Below are 21,269 nucleotides of genomic sequence, written 5' to 3'. Positions count from 1 at the left end.
CTTTGCTGGGACTTTCAGAAGAACCTGGCCAAGAATGACACAGGATGGGAAAGTATCAGGGGACGCAATCTGCTCTGGTGGAGGGGGCCTACCCTCACCAATAACTCCATGAAGATTAAGAGGCAGTGAGGCAGTGTAGTGGATAGAATAGTACTAGGCCTGGAGTCTGAAGACTTAAGTTCAAATCTGGTCTCATATACTTAGTAGCTGGGCAAGTCACTCAATGTCTGCTTCAGTTTTCTCAACTGTAAAATAGGGATAATACTAAACTTACCTCACAGGTCACTGTGAGGACCAAATATAATAACATGTGTAAAGCATTTAACATGGTGCTCAGTATACAACAGAGCTTAATAAATACCTGCAAAAAATGACTCTAAACAAATTCTGGAGCAACAGAACCCACAGAATGACAGAGCAAAGCAAATCTCCAGCCCAAGACAGCCTGGTGTCTATCGTACCAGTTGGAAGTGGAGTGCAGTCCTGTGGGCCTCGCCAGTATAGGCAAGGCCTGGGCAGGCCTCAGGGTATTGAATCACTGGCAGCTGCAGTGGTTTCCAAACTTCTCAACCTTAAAACACTGAAGACAACTTGGAAGACTGGTAGAAAAAATGTCATGGTCCAGCCCCTGCCCCAGGGCAGGGGAGGGGATAGAGGAGCTGTGGCAACCACAGCAGTGGCTGTTTCTAGAACTCTAGGCCCACAGATTGTGGGGGAATCCCATGGCTGACAGTATACCCTCCCCCTACACTGGAAGCAGAGAACCACCTAGATGAAGAGCTCAAAAGTCAAGTGACTGGCTGGGGAAATGGGCAAAAACTGGAAAAAAAAATCAGACTATAGAATCTTACTTTAGGGACAAGGAAGACCAAAACATACAATCAGAAGACAACAAAGTCAAAGCTCCTCCATCCAAAGCCTCCAAGAAAAATATGAATTGGTCTCAGGCCATGGAAGAGCTCAAAAAGGATTTCAAAAATCAAGAGAAGTAGAGGAAAAATTGGGAAGAGAAATGAGAGCAATGCAAGAAAATCAAGGAAAACGAGTCAACTGCTTGCTAAAGAGGACTCAAAAATACTGAAGAAAATAACACCTTAAAAAATAGACTAGCCCAAACGACAAAAGAGATACAAAAAGTCAGTGAGGAGAAGAATGCCCTAAAAAGCAGAACTGGTCAAATGGAAAAGGGAGGTCCAAAAGCTCACTGAAGAAAATAATTTCTTAAAAATTAGAATGGAGCAGATGGAAGCTAATGACTTTATGAGAAACCAAGAAATTACAAAACAAAATCAAAAGAACAAAAAAATAGAAGACAATGTGAAATATGTCACTGGAAAAACAACTGACCTGGAAAATAGATCCAGGAAAGAAAATTTAAAAATCACTGGACTACCTGAAAGCCATGATCAAAAAAAGAGCCTAGACATCATCTTTCAAGAAATTATCAAGGAAAAGTGCCCTGATATTCTAGAACCAAGGGTATAATAGATATTGAAAGAATCCATCGATCTCATCCTGAAAGAGATCTCAAAAAAGAAAAGTCCTAAGAATATTGTAGCCAAATCCCAGAGTTTCCAGGTGAAGGAGAAAATATTGCAAGCAGACAAAAAGAAACAATTTGAGTACTGTGGAAACACAATCAGGATAACACAAGATCTAGCAACTTCTACATTAAGGGACTAAAGTGCTTGGAATAAGACATTACAGGGGTCAAAGAAGCTAGGATTAATATCACCTCCCCAACAAAACAGTATAATGCTTCAGGGGCAAAATGGTCATTCAATGAAACAGAGGACTTTCAAGCATCCTTGATGAAAAGACCAGAGCTGAACAGGAAATATGACTTTCAAATACAAGAATCAAGAGAAGCATGAAAAGGTAAAACAGTAAAGAGAAATCATAAAGGGCTTACTAAAGGTGAACTGTTTACCCCTACATGGAAAAATCATATTTATGACTCTTGAGACTTTTCTCAGTATTAGAGTAGCTGAAAGGATTTTATATATATATAATATATATATATGTATGTATATATGTATGTATGTATAGACAGAGGGCGTAAGGTGAGTTGAATATGAAGGGGAGATATCTAAAAAAATAAAATTAAGGGGTGAGAGGAATATACTGGGAGAAGGAGAAAGGGAAAAATAGAATAGGGTAAAGTATTTCTCACATAAAAGAGGCAAGAAAAAGCTTTTACAATGGAGGGAAAGAGGGGGGAGATGAGAGGGAAAGAGTGAAAGGGAAAAAAATCTTATCAAATCTGGCTTAAGGAGGGAATAACATGCACACTCAACTGGGTATGAAAATCTATCTTACCCCACAGGAAAGTAAGGTGGAAAGGGGACAAGTGGGGTTGGGGTGTGGGGAAGAGAGGGGATGATAGAAGGGAGAGCAAATGGGAGGAGGGGGTAATCATAAGTAAATACTTTTGAAGAGGGACAGGGTCAAAAGAGAGAATAAGACAGGATAAGGGAGGCAGGATAGAATGGAGGGAAATATAGTCTTTCACAACATAATTGTTAGAGAAGTGTTTTGCATGACTACACATGTGTAACCTATATTGAACTGCCTGCCTTCTCAATGGGGGTAGGTGCGGAGGGAGAAAGGGAGAAAAGCTGGAACTCAAAGTTTTAAAAACAAATGTTAAAAATTGTTTTTACATGCAACTGGGAAAATAAGACATACAGGCAATGGGGTTTAGAAATCCATCTTGTCCTACAAGAAAACAGAGGGGATGAGGATAAGAGAAATAAGGGGTGTGATAGAAGGGAGGGCAGATTGGGGTGGGGGAGGGGAGAGACAGGGAGAAAATTTGGAACTCAAAATCCTGTGGAAGTGAATACTGAAAACTAAAAATAAATAAATAAATAAGTAAATAAATAAGTGAATGAATGAATGAATGAAGAAATAAATAAAAGGGAAAAAAAAAGAAATCCCCCACTCCCACCCCATCAGGCTACTGCCTCCTACTTCATCTGCCCTGCACCAACTCCAACCCTGGGCAATGTGACTTTCAATCTACTATCCAACTGAAACTGCTTTTTCAGAGGTTCCCTATGACATCTTCACTACATCCTGGAGCCAGAATTAAACCCTAACTCTGCCTTTTACTATCTGAGAAGCAGCATAATATAAAGGGGAAATACAGGAGCTTGAGTCAGAGGTCTTGGGTTCAAATCCTGCCTTGAATACTTCTTGCCTGTATGACCTGGAGCAAGCCCACTCCTATGACCTCATGACCTGAGGTGTCTCTTGCACCAGAGTCAAGATTCCTCCTTTGTCTAACGAAGAGCTTCCAGGTCCTTTCCAGCTGTAGATGAAGGAGCTCCCCCCCAACCCCATAAGCTGTCTGGTTCTATTATCCAGGCCATCTGTTCCATTCCTTCCCAGGGTGTTGCCCTCAAGCTTGGCTCCTCTCACTCACCTGAACCACGGTTCAGAGTCCCAGAACTGTTCTGATTGCTTCCTTTCTTTTATCCATCCATCCAGGAGGGTGTCACAGCAATCTTCCCAAGGTACCTTCCTGGACCTCCTGTGGCCACAATACCAACTTTTCCACAATTCAACCCAGTCTCACCCTCCTCCTCCCCTTCACCCTCTCATTCCAGCCACGGTGACCCACTATTTGTGGTCCAAACCCAACCGCCACCTCTGCCGCCAGTGTTCATGCAGACTCTTTCATCAGCCGTTCTTAGTCACATCCCGCACTCCAGCTAAGCTCGGTGGCTCTCTCCTGTTCATCTACCTCCTGCAGCCCTCTCTTTCCAAAGCAGAGCTCAGCTGAGAGACTGCATGGCTTTGTGTCTTTACATCCCCTGTGCCTGGCACATTGCTGGGTATCCAAGAGAGGTTTGATAAACATGTACGAAACTGAAATCATCTAAGTGCTTTCATACTACTACGTGTGACAGTGAGAATGTTGAGCAAGGAGTTAAAAACCCAGGACAAAGCCCTGACCTCCTTGAGGGGAATCCCTACCCAGAGCCCAGCTAGACAGCTACTCATGGCATGGTCATTCAGGCCACAAACACAACTAGCACCAGCCATTCTTGTGGGCAGCAAGCTTGGCCACCAGTTTGGAAGGGGTGACGACCGAAGAGAAAGGTGTTTCATTTAGTCCTCAGATATTCATGGGGAGAAAAGAAGCCCACTCCTAGCCCCCACAAGGTGGGGAGAAGGGAAATGCTCTGTGAAACCATAACTTACAAAGAGATCCACACATTAGGACTTACAAAACTTAACACAAAATGTCTCATGGAAATATATACTGGATTTGAGTATACTTATCATCTCATTTTAAACTTTATCCTTAAAGACCTTGCCTAATTTAAAATGGCTTTTAACAGAACCACCTAATTCTTGTAGCAAGAAAAAACTGGTCAAAAATGGTTTACAGATTTAATCATCAGGTTCCCAGGAAAAGTCTAATCTTCATCTGCTTCGGATTCTATAGCAAATTAACTCTAAGTTTATAATTTATGCATTCTACCTTAAATAAGTAGCTTGAGCTCCTGTAAGAGCTGCTGGTTGTAATTATGTAAATGATCTCTCACTCTCAAGTTAAGCCTCACTAATTTGAAACAGGAGGAACTGAAGATGACTGGGCCTGAAGGGGAAGCAACACCCCCCCCCCCCACTCCCAACATGCCTCACTCCAGCAACTCTGAAGTTCACAGCAGACTGAATAATGACTAAGAAGTCCAATGACAAATATGGAGGCAAAAATTATAAATAAAAAATTAGCAAGGGGATTGATTACAGCAATATATCACAAAGATCATACACCATGACCAGGTAGGGTTGGTTCAATATTAGAAAAACTACATCAGGATAACTGATCATATCAGTAACAAAGCTAACAAAAATCATATGATTACCTCAATAGATGCAGAAAAAGCTTTTGACAAAATATAGCACCCATTCCTATTAAAAACACTAGAGAGCACAGGAATAAATGGAGCTTTCCTTAAAAGGATAAGCAATATCTATCTAAAACCATCAGCAAGCATTATCTAAAATGGGGATAAGTCAGAAACTTTCCTAATAAGATCAGGATGAACAAGGATGACCATTATCACCACTATTATTCAATAATGTACTAGATATGTTAGCTATAGCAATAAGGGAAGAAAAAGAAACTGAAGGAATTAGTGAGTGAGGACACAAAACTATTATTCTTTGCAAATGATATGACAGTATACTGAGAGAATCCTAGAGAATCAACTAAAAAACTATTTGAAATAATTAACTACTTCAGCGAAGTTGCAGCATATAAAATAAATCCACATAACTTACAATCATTTCTATATTTCACCAACACAGTCCAGCAGCAAGAGAAAGAGAAATTCCATTTAAAATAACTGTAGACAATATAAAATATTTGAGTCTACCTGCCAAGATAAATCCAGGAACTATATGAACACAATTACAAAATCCTTTTCACACAAATGAAGTCGGATTCAAAAAACTGGAAAAATATCAATTGCTCATGGGTAAGCCAAAGCAATATAATAAAATGACAATTCTATCTAAATTAATTTACTTATTCCATGCCATGCCAGTCAAACTACCAAAAACTATCTTATAGAACTAGAAAAAATAATAAAATTCAACTGGAAGAACTCATGAATATCAAAGGAATTAGTGGAAGAAAAAAATGAAAGGAAGGTGGCCTAGCCGTACCAGAGCTCAAGTGATATTATAAAGCAGCAGTCACCAAAACTCTCTAAGAAATAGTGGTGGATCAGTGAAATAGAGTAGGTACAGAAAACACAATAGTAAATGACCACAGTAATCTAGTGTTTGATAAACCCAAAGACTCCAACTTCTGAGATAAAAATCCAGTATTTGACAAAAACTGCTAAGAAAACTGGAAAACAGTATGGCAGAAACTAGGTATATACCAACATCTTATACCATACACCAAGAAAACATCAAAATGGGAAATGTTTTAGACATAAAGGGTGATACCATAAGCAAAGTAGGAGAGCAATAAATAGTTTACCTGTCAGATCTATGGAGAAGGAAAGAATTTTTGACTAAACAAGAGATAGAAAGTATTACAAAATGTAAAATGGATAATTTTGATTATATCAAATTAAAAGAGGCTTGGCACAAACAAAACCAATGAAACCAAGGTTAAAAGGAAAGCAGAAAACTGGGAAACAATTTTTATACCAAGTGTCTATGATAAAGGTCTCTTTTCTCAAATATGTAGAGAACTGAGTAAAATTTATAAGAATAAAAGTCAATCTCCAATCGATACATGATCAAAGGACATAAACAGGCAGTTTTCAGATGAAGAAATCAAAAGCTATCAATAGTCATACAAAAAAATGCTCTAAATCACTAATGATCAGAGAAGTAGAAATGAAAACAACTCTGAGGGACCGCATCATACCTATAAGACTGATTAATATGAAAGAAAAGAAAAATGATAAATGGAGATGTGAGAAAAATGGGACACTAATGCACTGTTGGTGGAGTTGTGAACTAATCCAATCATTCTGGAGAACATTTGGGACTATGCCCAAAGGGCTATAAAACTGTGCAAAACCCTTTGACCCAGCAACACCACTTCTAGGTCTGTATTCCAAAGAGATCATAAAAACAGAAAAAGGACCCACATGTACAAAAACATAGCAGCTCATTTTGTGGTGGCAAAAAACTGGAAATTGAGGGGATGTCCATTAATTGGGGAATGACTGAATAGGCTGTGGTATATGAATGTAATAGAATACTATTGTGCTAGAAGAAATGATGGGCAGGCAGATTTCAGAAAAACTTGGAAAGTCTTACATGAACTGATACAAAGCGAAAGGGGTAGAACCAGGAGAACACTGTACACAGTGACAGCAACACTGTGCAATGATCAAGTACAAATGAGTTTGCTCTTCTCAGCAAAACAATGATCCAAGACAATTCCAAAGGATTTATGACAGAAAATATCCAGAGAAAGAGCTAATGGGAGTCTGAATGCAGATTGAAACATACTATTTTCACCTTATTTTTTTCCCCTTTGGTCTGTTTCTTCTTTTACAACATGACTAATATGGAAATATATTTCACATGACTACACATATACAACCTATATCAAATGGCTCACCATTTTAGGGAGGGAGTAGGGAAAAATGGGAGGGAGAAAATTTTGGAACTCAAAATCTTTTAAAAATGAATGGTAAAAATTGTCTTCACATACAGCTGGAAAAAAAACAAAATACTATTTAAAAAATAAAAAGAAATCCAATGAGAAGCAATAGTGACTTCTATTCCCTTGATAAAGGAGTAGGGTGCTCAGAAAGCCCTCAGGTATAGCATCTCACAGCAATTAGGTACCACACCAATCACACCACGCCCAGAAAATTAAAACATCAAAGATCTAGAGGAGACCACTCCAGGAGGTGAAGGTCAGCACATAAAGTCAGGGCAAGACAAAGCAGATAACCATTCTTCCCAAAAGCACAGAGCAAAAATTTTTTCTAAAAGAAAAAATATAAGAAACAAAACAAAACAAAAGAATTAATTAGGTTTATATTATTCAGTAATTAATTCAGTCCTTCAACAGATGTTCCCAGGATCATAGATTCAGAGCTGAAAGGGACCTGGGAAGCTTCCTTCTTCTCCTTCAGAAATCCTAAGGTCTTGATCCTCATACATGATACTGTCTCCCAGGGTGCCTTCTCCCATACAGCCATACAGGTCCTCATCACTTCCATCTCTTAGTATCTTTAGTTTCCTTTCCAGCTCAGTTCAAAGTCAGCTTCATATGTGAAGGCCTCCTTGATCTTTCTAACTCCCAGCATCTTTCCCTTAAAATCACCTTCTATTTACTTTGTAGTGGCCAGATAGGTACCTTATCTTCCAAGATAGAATCTAAACTTTTGGAGAGCAAGGACTGTTTCAATTTTGCTGTTAAATCCTTAGCCCTAGCACAGTGCCTGACACATAGTAGGTATTCAAAATATGCTTTCTGATTGAATGAATGATTTGTGATCTCATTAATGCAAGCAGACAGACTGGATCCCAAACACACCTTCTCATCCTCAACAATTGCTGTCTATGTTCTCCTAGAAATCTTCCAGGGATCTGCCCAAGGAGCTGGGGGCCTCCCTGCCTCAACAATGAACACCACTAGAAGCAGAAGCCAATGAAGTTGCCTATGCGTGTTCCCTTGTTTCAGTTACGTCACCAGCCCACCTCCTCTTACCAGTCACTTCTCTCTGATGACAATGTTTACACAATTCTTTGTTGGAAATTCACTGTAACCTGCTTATGCTCACCATATGCCTCTCCATTGCTCTTTGGGTGACCTTTAACTTTAATTCTTTGGGAAGTATGGAATTCTAATGACTTATAGCCATATATTGTCACCAGAAAAAGATATTAAAAAGATGGATCTTGGTTTCAGGGAGAAGTTTGGAGTCACTGTAAACCAAAAAATTTCCCAAAAGCAATTCAACATTTTCCTACACCTATTTGATTTAAGGTCCAGTTGATCTTCCAGCTGTAGCTTCTGTCCCAAACCTATATACTGATGGACTATTTCTATAGGATGCCCATCCAACTACAATTCTCACCACCATAACCATTCACACTTATGGAGTGCTTTAAGGTTTGCAAAGAGCTTTACATACATCATCTCATTTAACCTTCACATTTAAACCCGAGTAGTAGATGTTATAACCCACATTTTAATATACATACCAGTAAGTGCTTGCAGTGAAATTCAAATTCAAGTCTCATAACTCTAAAGTCTAACACTCTATCCATTGTAGCAGACTGCCTATCTTTATCATGGCTTGTAAACATGTTTCGTCCTTGTTTCATCTTGTTTTTTCCTGTGTAGATAGTTAGAACAAACACGTCCTTCATCTGGAGACACAACCATCATGGGCTTGACGCAATCAACACATCATCCACAAACAAAACCTCCCTTTCCCATTTAGCCTTGGCATCTTCCATGACACTGAAAAACACCTTCAGTGAATCTAGGCCTCCCTATTTTACAACTCAATAATCAGATGATTGAACAATGTCATCTCTTTTGTTATATCTTTCAAGGATTCTTATACAGTTTTGATGAATGAGTAAGGAGAAACCTAGTTGGAAAAAAGTAAAATTAAATGATTTTAAAAAGTGTTAAACAATAAGTAAGCATTGGGGGCTCTTGAATTTACCAAACACTTTCAGTCAAATGTGACTATAATGTTTGATATAGAATAACGATTTCAAAATCCTGTCTGTTCCCATCACAGAGAAACACTTGCATGCTTAGGTACTCAAAACAGCATAAAATTACTTGTGTTTTCTAGAACCAGGTGTAACAGAAATTACAAAAAAGGTGAATTCAAGCAGACTGGTTCTACAGGAGGCCAGGTTTAACTTTCATCCTTGTATGAGTTAGATGAAAAGAAGTCAGTCCTACATGATCCATCCAGAAAGTATGACCACTTGGAACTCCAAAGGAAGAAAAAAAAGTCTTTAGACTCTCATGAATGCAAGTTATTTCAAGACTTCATTCTTCCTGCTGCTACCAAAGAGTTAGTCTTGGATTATCCTCGAAATTTTCATATAACTGAGTCACGGTTGACTAGGATTTCTGTTCTCTTCACCCTCTGGGAAAGCTTCCTTCATCTCTGTTTCATAGATGAACTTCATATTTCAACTGGAAAACATGACGCTCTCTTTAGCTTGATCATCTAACACAGAAATCATTTCATCAAAGAAGAAGAAAGAAATGACCTGGACTTGAAAGAGGAAATACAAAAGTAATTTCTCACAGGGTATTAAACAGGAAGCCTTTTGAAATAAACTCTAAGGAGGCAACTTACATCCTAGAGAGGTCTGTGAGCAATCAGGACCCAAACCAATCTGTCTTGTAAGTTTTAAGCCAACTGTTTAAAGTCTTAGAAAGGAATACACTTATACACACACACACGTATGCATGCATGCATGTGTATACACACATATACACACATATGTATGTATGTGTGTATACACACACACAAATATATAAACACAACAGCCAAATGGAAGCAAAAACCAGATTTTTCATTTTCTGAATACAGTATTGAAATGGATTAATTTTTGTGATCCAGAATTATTTCAAAGACAAAATGCAAAATCACATTATTTTTAAAAGTCCTTTGATGAGCACTAAGTCAAGGCCAGCTCTCCTTGTCACCCACACAGCCTAGCTTGCTGAAATGTAAATCAGGTTCTTATTCATCTGGGAGACCTAAGAGAGTAATAAAGCAATTCTTCATATTTGGAATGAACACTGACAGCTGTCCTATACCTCGCATTAGCACTACAAAAAAATAAAAGTGACAGGAAAGGCAGGAATCTCAGTTCTTACCACACTAGGGTCAAAAAGATGTAAGAAGTCACCAGCTCCTCCTGAACATTTAGAACGAATCATTAAAAGATGAAACTTGTGAAGTGTCCTTCCTATGAGTCATTTCTGCAAATGGAGCAGCTGGAATGTCTGCATGTGCTCATGACTCTCAGCATGACTGCCTCAAGTGGTCTTTACTACTGCTCTGCTTGGCCTCCTACCTGGCCCAGGGACAAGTGCTGCTCACTAGCAGGCTTTCCTCAGCACTAAGAGGGAGGAGAAGAGAAAAAAGGTTTGGCAGTACGCTAGAGAAGCATTCCATGGGACTCCTGAGAGTAGCTGCCACCAATGATGCTGGGGTAGTCTGAGTTAGCAGGGTGGGAGGGGGGCAATCAATAAGCACTGGTCAGGCAAGGGTAAAGAAGAGTAGGTTATAGAGTCAAGATGGGGAAGGAAAGGAATAAGGAAGCACAACTGGAAAATCATGGTGACGGAGGCCACCTTGGCCTTCGAGGGCACAGAACTTGTGCTCCCCAGACATAACTTCCAAGAACCAAGGGTCACTGAACCATCAGCAGGAGGCACTGGGGTCTAAATTTCAGAGAAGAGGCTGTCAAGTGATGGTGAACAAGGGTCTAGAAGCAGTAGTGGGGACCCCACCTCCAGGACCATGAGAAAGGGGTTAGGCAGCTGCTTACTGTAAAGATCACAGAGATACAGCTGGAAGGGACTTTACAGGTAATCACTTCTGACTTTCACTTAACAGATGAAGATACTGAGACAGAGAAAGGCTAAGTGATGAGAGGGAATGAGTATAATAGAAAAATGTGCAGAATGAAGGGAAATTTGTTCATCTGAAGGGCCCAGTAGAAGAGGTGGGAAGAAAAAGACTCAGACAGGGAGGCTGGAAACCTGGTGGAACTGAGGTGAATACAGACATGATAGGAATGGGGAGGAGCACCAGGACAGGGAGCATATCCAGAGCAGTGAATCTTGATGACGGGAGCTGTCTGAAGTAGGAGTCTGGGTGATGAACCAGAGGGCTCCTTAATCTTTTCACAGGGGAAGGTCAAGATAATGCAGGCAGAACTGGGATCCAGATGAGTAGTCTGGGGTTGTAGCATGGGGGTGTGACTGCATGCGCTGCTAGTGTCTGGGCCCCAAGGACACACCACAGCCTTAGATGACAGATGGTCTCGTTGCAACAGTGCTATGGGGAAGCAGATGGAACGTCCACCATCAGCTCCTTCTGGGTATCCTGGAAGAGACGCAGTGCAGGGCACCACGAGGAGGAAGGCAGAATTTTCCAAGAATTGCCCCTGTTGCGGGAATTGCTCAATCATGCAAAACTACAGGAATGCTTTCATGTGAGACCCCACGTCAACAGACAACACACCGTGGCCTTCCCAACTGCCCACTAGAGAGGCTCCATCCTCTTCAGCCTAAAAGAATTTAAAAAACTCATTTGTATCAACATACAAGATTGCTGGTGTTATAGCTTCAGTGAAGACTAAAGTGGTTTAACTAAGTGAGACAATATGCACTTTATGTTCATAATTCTACATAATCAAGGTACACTGGGTATAGGAAACCGCCATCACATTTTACTGCCACTCTACTGTCAAGATGGGATCCTGTGAAATCTCAACGATTAAAAAATAAACCTCTAAAAGGAGAAATCCAGAGGCTAGAACAAGTTCTGGTATTCCCAGGGACTGTTTGACAGCCCCTCTCCTTGGAGAACAAAAACATTTTTCACAATTTAAGGTCATCATGATTAAGTCCTTCCCTTCACCCAACTTGAGTTTAACACGATCTCCCTCAAATACTTTGTGGTCATTAAAGGCCATTTTGTGGAACGGGTTGCCAGCTGAGAAGGCACCATGAGTTACCTATTGCTCAAGATCCTCCCATCTCCGGATTAAGAGGAGTAAAGGTTTCTGACTTTCTCCCCCATGGCATAATCCCAGTATGCCAGTATAGTCACTAGTGCTTTGGAATTTCTGAGTAAATGACCAACTAAATGCCTAACACTTTTGCCATCAAATGTCCTTATTGCCTTGACAACAGTCTGCAGAAGATTTAAAAAAAAAAAAAACCAAAACCAAACATGCAAGAAGAAATAATACTAGTAGCTCAGATACTTTATATCATTTAATACTCACAACAAACTTTTAAGGTGGGTACTATAACGATTAGCTCTGTTTTTCCAGATGAAGAAACTGAGACTGACAGAGGCAGGTGGTTTGCGCAGGGTTACCCAGCCACCTTCTGTCTAAAGAAGAATTTGAACTATATCATCTGGTTCTTTCTCAACATGGTGGTCAGTTTTACTGAATTTTTTTCTTTTTTTCTTCCTCTTTTCTTTTTATATTTTAAACTCTTTCTTATAAAGGGTAGTTGAGGGGAAGGTATACAAGAAGAATCCCAGTGAAATAAAAACAAGGGAAAATGTATAAAAATTTATTTTTTTTTAAAGTGGGGTAAGACTAGCATGTAGCATTCTGTAGCCACTGATGCAGGAGGCCTCAGACGAAGTCAGGAAAGCTAGCTGCGTGGGCCTTTTGTGAGCACACAGTATCTAATCTCAAGCAGACCACTGTCTACCCTCCCCACTTACTCTCAACAGAAAATCTGGAAGTCGAAAGGCCTGAACTTGATGGCTTCTACCAGCTCCAAATCTAGGACCAAGATGCAACACATCCTTATCTTCTCTCAGGTCATTCCCAACAATGGACTACCCTGACCAAAATCTTCTTCCTTCTTTCCATAAACAGCTCCTGGAGGTCACACCTCCCACTAAGTCCTTCTGGCTCTGTCTAGCTTAGAGGATTCTCTCCCTCTTCAAAATTTCCAAAAATAAAAACTAAACCTGATATAGGTAAGAAGATAGGACCTCACTACTAGGACGAATTGAAGTGATCATATGCAGAAAAACAACATCCCAGGATTCTTGAAGGAACTGGCAGGTGTAAGAGGTGGGAAATGGGAGGGGAATTGCACAGATAAAAGTAAAAGTGTAAAGGTCTCAAAAAAAAAAAGTGAGAGACATGACTGTGTAAACACAAGGTCAATGAACTTGACTCTTGAGGCCAGGCAAACTTCTAGAAACCTTATGAAAAGGAGAGGCAGCATTTAATATATATTTTTTTTTTATTTTTTTTATTTTTTTTATTTTGTAATGTTTAACAGTCACTGCCATACAATTGTGATTTAATCCCCCCCACCTACCCCCCACTCCCCCCCTCCCTCCCCACGACTGCATACAATTCTGTATAGATTCTACATATACTTTCCTATTGAGTATATTTTCACTATAGTCATGCTATGTAGTCAGACTAAGATAAATGAAAGAAATCGTATAACAAATCAGAACATGATACACAAACACATACACATACACAAACATGATCTGCTACAATATGTGAGTGACTTCCATATTTCTCTCTCTGAGTGTGGCAGGCATTTTGCCTTGAGATCCTCCATTGGGATTTTTTTTTTTTTTGGTAAGAAGTTCTTGTGTTATTACAAAAATCTAAGTCTACCAGAAAAAAACTCTCACACACTGTGGTTGTTGCTGTGCATAAAGTTCTCCTGGTTCTGCTCCTTTCACTCAGCATCAGGTCATATAAGTCCTTCCAGGGAGAGGCAGCATTTAAAGCAAAGGGTTGGCACAGCTTCAAGTAGAGTGGGCCATGACAGACTAACTGCACTTTGGGGGTACAGGCTTACTCGGCTTGCTGACCTCAAAAGAATATAAGCTGCTCAAGGGCAGGGACTGCTTCATTTCCCCCTTCAATTATAAATATCTAAGTCAACTTATAGCTACTTAAAGACTATTTAATCATTTATGAGTTGCTACAACTCAGCATTTACCTCCCTAATTCCCAACAATTACAAGGTTAACTAAAGCCAGAATTTTCTGGTGGGGTTTGTCGATCCCTAGAGAGGGAAGAAGTCTTTTGCCTACTTTTCAATCCCTGTCCAGGGTCCTCAGTTTTGAGTCACCATAACTCTAATCCCAAGCTTCTATGATGCCTCTCTAGCCTTCCCACAATGCAGGAATCACTGGCACTCAGGGCACTTCACACAGATCTTCCCTGGCTTTCTTCTCTCCTGGATGGGAAGCCAACTGATACCCCACCTTCGCAGCACTCAGCACAGTGCCTTGGTACTCAACAAATAGGAGTGAATGAAGAGTTGTATGAGTTGCTTGGGACTTATTTTCATATGAACTTAGAAACAAAAAAACAGGGAGTTTTTCAGTCATAACCAAAATAGCTGGTCTTTTATAACCCTAAGGGGAACAAGTTTATAAAATGGAGTTCTCCCACCATTCACACAAGGCAATAATCAGGAAGAGAAAGTATTTATGTAGCAGTCTCCAAATCTAACTGGTGTGATTAAGGCTCAAGGGTCCATTTAGTAAATTATCATATAATTTATATATGGTGCATTATTATACTCGAGTTTCATTTTTCAAAATTAATTCAATTTGAGGAAATCAGGTTTTCATCTTGTGGTAGACTGTGCCAAATATTAAATAACGAAGTAAAATTACCTCCAGTAATAGCTTTTGTACAAAATATAAGCAGACTGTGTCAATTAAAGGCAAAATTCTAAGAATCTTGTTTTCAAGAAGAGTGCTGAAAATGGAAGCATCTTCCTAGCGACAACAAAGAATTCATTAGCACTCCAAGACCCACAGATAGGCGTATCACTAGCTGTATTCTTCCCTAAGAAAACCCTACGGCATAATCAGACCTTCATCAGGGAAACGTGGCCTCGACTTTTATGATAGGTCAAATAATGCTAAATAATACAATTTTGCCTGAAGTAAGTGATACAGAAGGTTAATAAGATTATGGTTTCTGCTACAACAGAGGGCCACAGACCTCTGATTTCTTTGGTTTGGCTATTTCCTTTGCTAAAAGATTACAGCCCTTACTGACAAGCCCTGTGAGGTATTGAGGCCAAATATTTCATCACCTTGGGTCTGAGGTTTTGATGATGAACCTCTTCAAAGTTCACTGGGCTGGTTCTCAGACAAAAGACAAAGGGTTTCACTGGGTCACCAAAACCTCTCCAGCGTGACTGTCGTGCTAGCCCGGGCTTCTCAATGCAGCCCCAGGTTTCCTTGAGACAACAGAGGAGTTCACTGGTAGAAGCTTTATATGTGCTTTGGAAACGTGTATAAATTCAAAAACGTTATTGGCTCCATTTTTTTGATTCTCATTATAGCTCAATTAAAATACAAACCAATTTCCCAGCAAAAAAAGGTTTAGTTTCACCAGGGCTTCTTTTCAGGTAAAGTAAACAGGCCCAAGCACAGACTTAGACAAACGTGGGTGGTTACCAAGGTTCTGGACTCATTAGCTGGCCTCTTCTCCATGCTGCTGAGTATGAAGAGGAAGGGGAGCCTTTCTCTGCATACCTGGGGTGACCCCCCTCAACATACTTACTGCCCTATGATGGCCAGTGTTTTGTTTGACTAGTGTGAGAGCATCATTAGTTTAGACTAACTTCAGAGGCCATTCTTGATGAGAAAAAAGTCTGAATTAGAGAATATTATAAAATAAATACATTGTGATAAGCAGGGAGTTTTGCCTTATTTTTTCATATGTACTCATATTAAATTTATTTTCACATTAGTCATGCTGTGAAAGAAGAATGAGAACAAAAGAGAAAAATCACTAGAAAGAAAAAACAAAAACAAAGTGAAAACCATATGCTTTGATCTGCATTCAGATAAAACGGAGGCCCAGGAGGGCCCAGTCATTATGTTCTTCTCTCGGCAGTATTGTCCAGAACCAGGGCACCGCGGTCTGCTCTCTTACTGGGCCTTTGGAACCAAAGGGCCTTATCTGTCATTTTCACTGTAGGCGAAGCTGCCTCAGTGCACTGCCTTCCTCAGTGAGAATGAAGGCCCTGGGAGGAGGAATTGTCCTGACTCCCTATTTATATTTCAGGTGCTTGACACACATAGCAAGTGTTTAATAATGTCTCATTCATTCGCACTAATTTTATTACTAGTTTACGCAGTAACGCATTGCTTAGAAGCCTGCTGCAGAAGTAGTTCACCATGAATTACAATGAAACAAGGAACCAAGGTGGACTGGTATAGAGACATCTCCACATTTCACCTGCTCACTAAGCCCCTTTCTAACCTTACAGGAAATGCCTTTCCTGTCACCCCCATTTCAGATTCCGTCCAGCCTCCTGCCTCAGTCACCTCCTGGGGTCTCATTTGGGGTGCTACTTGGGGACTTCTCCCCTAGGCCCTGGGGAGCTCTTCACTGGGACAACCTCATAATTCTGCAAGATCTCACTACTTGGAGTCTCCACTACATGTTGACCCCTCAGCCTCTCTGACTGGAAGGTCAGGCCATTTACTGACTACTGAGTCTCTCTACAACTGAGGACCCCAGGACCTCCCAAAGGCCACACCCAAGTGAACTTCAGGGCGAGGCAGTCCAGACCGGTGAGTCAGTGACAGCTAACTCTCAGAGGTCACATCTGGCCCATGGCAGCCACGCTTCACATCCATCCTGTCCCTACTGTGGCTGTTTTCTTGAAATCCAGCCTGAAGCTGGGCTAGGAACTATAATCAAATCAATATTACCGTTGTTTCTGGAAAGAGGGTGCCACAAAATACAACACTCATTCCAACAGAAAACACCGAAGAACATAGGAATAAATGGAACTTTCCATAAAATAATAAGCGGTATCTACCTAAAACCTTCAGCAAGCATTATATGCAATGGGGATAAGCCAGAAGCACTTCCAATAAGATCAGGGGTGAAACAAGGATGTCCATCATCACCACTGTTATTGAATATGGTACTAGAAATGTTAGCTGTAGCAATTAGAGAAGATAAAGAAACTGAAGGAATTAGAATAGGCAAAGAAGAAACTAAGTTATCACTTTTTGCAGATGATATGATGATACACTTAGAAAATCCTAGAGAATCAAGTAAAAAACTACTTGAAATAATAAACAAATTTGTCAAAGTTGCAGGTTACAAAATAAATCCACACAAATCTTCTGCATTTCTATATGTTACTAACAAAGCCTAATAGCAAGAGACTGAAAGAAAAATCTCATTTAAAGCTAGGGTAGGCACTATAAAATATTTGGGAGTCTACCTGCCAAAACACACTCAGGAAACTACATAAACACAATTACAAAACACTTTTCACACAAATAAAGTCAGATCTAAGTAAGTGGAAAAACATCAACTGCTCATGGGTAGGCCTAGGCAATACAATAAAAATGACAATTCTATCTAAATTAATTTACTTATTTAGTGCCATACTAATCAAACTATCAGATAATTATTTTCTAGAGCTGGAAAAAATAATATCAAAATTCATCTGAAAGAACAAAAGGTCCAGAATATCAAGGGAACTAATGAAAAGAAATGCTAAGGAAGGTGGCCTTGCCCTACCAGATCTCAAACTGTATTATAAAGCAGCAATTATCAAAACCACTTGGTACTGGCTAAGAAACAGAAGGGTAGACAAGTGGAATAGATTAGGTACTCAAGACATAGTAGTCAATGAATATAGCCATCTACTGTTTGATAAACCCAAGGACCTCAGCTTCTGGGATAAGTACTCACTGCTTGACAAAAATTACTGGGAAAACTGGATAACAGTGTGGCAGAAACTAGGCACAGACCAATGCCTGATGCTGTACACAAGAATAAAGTCCAAATGGGTACAAGATCTACGTATAAAGATTGATACTATAAACAAATTAGCGGAGAAAAGCATTGTGTATTTATCAGATTTATGGAGAAGGGAAGAATTTTTGACTAAACGAGATAGAAAACATTACGAAGTGCAAAATGGATAATTTTGATTACATTAAATTGAAAAGTTTTTGCACAAACAATGCAACCAAGATTAGAAGGGAAGCAGAAAACTGGGAAAGAATTTTTGGCAACTAGTGTCTGTGATAAAGACCTCATTTCTAAAATATATAGAGAACTGAGTAAAATGTACAAGAATATGAGCCGTTCCCAAATTGATAAATGGTCAAAGGATATGAACAGGCAGTTTTCAGAGTAAGAAATTAAAGCTATCTATAGTGATATGAAAAAATGCTCTAAATCACTATTGATTAGAGAGGTGCAAATCAAAACAACTCTGAGGTACCACATCACACCTATCAGAATGGCTAACATGAGAAAACAGGAAGATGATAAATGTTGGAGAAGATGTGAGAGAATGGGAACACTAATTCCTTGTTAGTGGAGCTATGAGCTGATCCAACCATTCTGGAGAGCAATTTGGAACTATGCCCAAAGAGCTACAAAAATGTGCATACCCTTTGACTCAGCAATATCGCTTCTAGGACTGTATCCCCAAAAATCATTAAAATGGGAAAGGGCCCTACATGTACAAAAATATTTATAGCAGCACTCTTTGTGGTGGCCAAACACTGGAAATCAAAGGGATGCCCATCAATTGAGGAATGGCTGAATAAATTGTTGTATACGAATGTAATGGAATACTATCGTGCTATAAGAAATGATGAATAGGAAGACTTCAGAGATGCCTGGAAAGACTTATATGATCTGATGCTGAGTGAAAGGAGCAGAACCAGGAGAATTTTTGTACACAGCTACAACCACAGTGTGCGAGGATTTTTTCTGGTAGTCGTAGAACTTCATTTCAATGCAAGAACTTAAAAAATTCCCAACAGTCTCTTAAGGCAAAATGCCTTTCACATCCAGAGAAAGAACTATGGAATTCGATCACAGAACATAGCAGGTCATTTTCTTTTGTATTACGTTTTGGTTTGTTTTATGATTTCTTCCATTCATTTTAATTCTTCTATGCAACATGACTAAAGTGAAAATGTATTTAATAGGAATGTATGTGTAGAACCTATATAAAATTGTATGCCATCTCAGGGAGGGAGAGGGAGGGGAAAAAAAATCTAAATTATATGGAAGTGATTGTAGAACACTGAAAACAAAATAATAAGTGAAAAAAAAGAGAAAAGTTAGAGGGGAATATAGGGAAGAGGCATTATCATTACAAGAAACTGAAGAATAAATGAGACTCCTGTGAGGCTGAAGAAAAAAAAAGAGTGTGCCTATTCACTGTCCTAAGCCTTACTTATCATCCCTGGGACTTCATCCCAGCACAGTATCAATGCAACTGAGACATATCAAAGTATATTTTAGAAAGATTAATCTGGCAGTGATGTGTTAGACAGAAAAGAACTAGTGGAAACAGACAATCCAGTTAGAAGACTATTCTAATAACCCAAGTCTGAGAAGATAAGGATTTGGAATAGGGTGATGGCTATGAATTTGAAATGAGAGAGGCAAGACACACATTAAAAAAGAAATGGGACCTGGTGATTGGCTTATGTAATATGAAAGGCATCAAAGATAACATAAGGATCCTGGCTTAGGGGGTGTATGAGCACGTGTGCGTGTGTGTGTGCGTGTGCGTGTGTGCACGTTGGTGGTGGTGGTGGTGGTGGTGGTGTGGGTGGTGAGGCCCAAATGTTTACAAGACGATTTTCCCTCAAGGAGGCAAAAAGGCAGTTCTACACCTATAGGCAATTATTGTTCAGTTGTTTTTCAGTCAAGTCTGACTCTTTGTGACCCCATTTGAGGTTTTCTGGCAGAGATACTGCAGTGGTTTTACCATGGCCAGCTCATTTTATAAATGAAGAATCGAGGCAGGGTAACACAGCTAGTAAGTGTCTGAGGCCAGATTTTAACTCAGGTAAAGGAGTCAGTAAAATGAGCTGAAGACAATGGCAAACCACTTCAATATCTTTGCCAAGAAAACCCCAAATGGGGTCATGAAGAGTAAGACTTGACTGAAAAACTAAACAGCAATTGCCTTAGACCTAGAATGACCTTTTTGCAAATGGGGTCAGGAAGAGTCAGACATGACTGAAATGACTGAACAACAACATTCATGGTACTACAGGGAATTTTTTAGAATGCCACTCTTGCCTTCATGGAATTCATTCTCCAGTAGGACTTAGAGCAAGAGATGGCCGTATACAATTCCCTATCCCTCCTCTTCTGAGAAAACAAGCAGATCCCTGCTCACGCTGCAGAGGAGGTAATACCACACTTATCTGACAGTTATAGAAGCTGCCTCAACACCACTCAACAACACTTCAGCTGACCTTTCCATACTCATGACAGATTACAAAGCATTTGAGCATGGTCAATATTCAGAAGGTCCAAGATTCTGACACCATACATTTAGAAGTTCCTTTAAAAAATTCTTTGTTGGATCTTCACTGAGCTAAATGGGAGATGACTCAATTTATCGTTTTATTTTAAATGCATGGAAAGACAACATAGCTCAGGCTTTCCACTACATTAAAAGCTAAATGCGGAATATGCGATGTAATTTAATCTCAGGCAATTGATGAGTTAGTTTCATTTGAGGATGGTTTCCAAGAAAATAATGTAGAGGAACACAACCTACCAGCAAATGTGGCACACAAAGACCAATGACATCCAGCTCATGCTAGCCAAGAGCACAGTGGCTCAGAACTACTGTAGAAATGATTGCTGGGAAAAAACAAATAACCAATAAACTATTCAGCATCAAGATTCTAACAACTCATTCTCCTCCACCTCTAAATCTCAAATGAGCTTGTCTGAGTATGACATTGAAGTAGCAAGCCTTCTTAGAGTAAAATAAGGTATAAAGTGAAAATTGTTCAAATATCATCTTGCCTCTCCAGGACATTAAGAAGGGAGATGGAACACCACCAGGTAACTAGTGGGGTGGCATAGAGAAGACACTGGCCTCAGGAAGACTGGGTATAAATCTCACCTCTGACCTTTCTAGTTGGGTGATCAGGGGGCCATCACTGAACGTCTCTGAAGCTCAGTTCTGCATCTGTGAAATGGGGATGATAATCCACTGTAATACCCAT

The 21,269-nt window shown here is 39.8% G+C and overlaps 1 protein-coding gene across 4 annotated transcripts in view; it reads right to left on the bottom strand.

Annotated features, from left to right (window-relative positions):
• RALA (RAS like proto-oncogene A) overlaps positions 1 to 21,269 on the bottom strand; it is a 66,555-nt gene that overhangs the window by 17,999 nt on the left and 27,287 nt on the right. Inside the window, exon 3 of one of the 4 annotated variants that reach the window (XM_072599099.1) lies at positions 21,167 to 21,232. The exons of 2 other annotated variants lie outside the window; for them this stretch is intronic. The gene's annotated coding sequence lies outside the window, so the exon portion shown is untranslated. Of the gene's footprint in view, positions 1 to 3,427; positions 3,531 to 21,166; positions 21,233 to 21,269 lie in introns of those variants that run through there. One more of the 4 variants, XM_072599100.1, reaches the window with a different exon arrangement.

Source organism: Notamacropus eugenii, chromosome 3, assembly GCF_028372415.1.
Source record: "Notamacropus eugenii isolate mMacEug1 chromosome 3, mMacEug1.pri_v2, whole genome shotgun sequence".
Lineage (NCBI taxonomy): Eukaryota > Metazoa > Chordata > Mammalia > Diprotodontia > Macropodidae > Notamacropus > Notamacropus eugenii.
The sequence above is the reverse complement of the archived record's forward strand: the minus strand, read 5'-3'. Positions and strand labels throughout refer to the sequence as shown.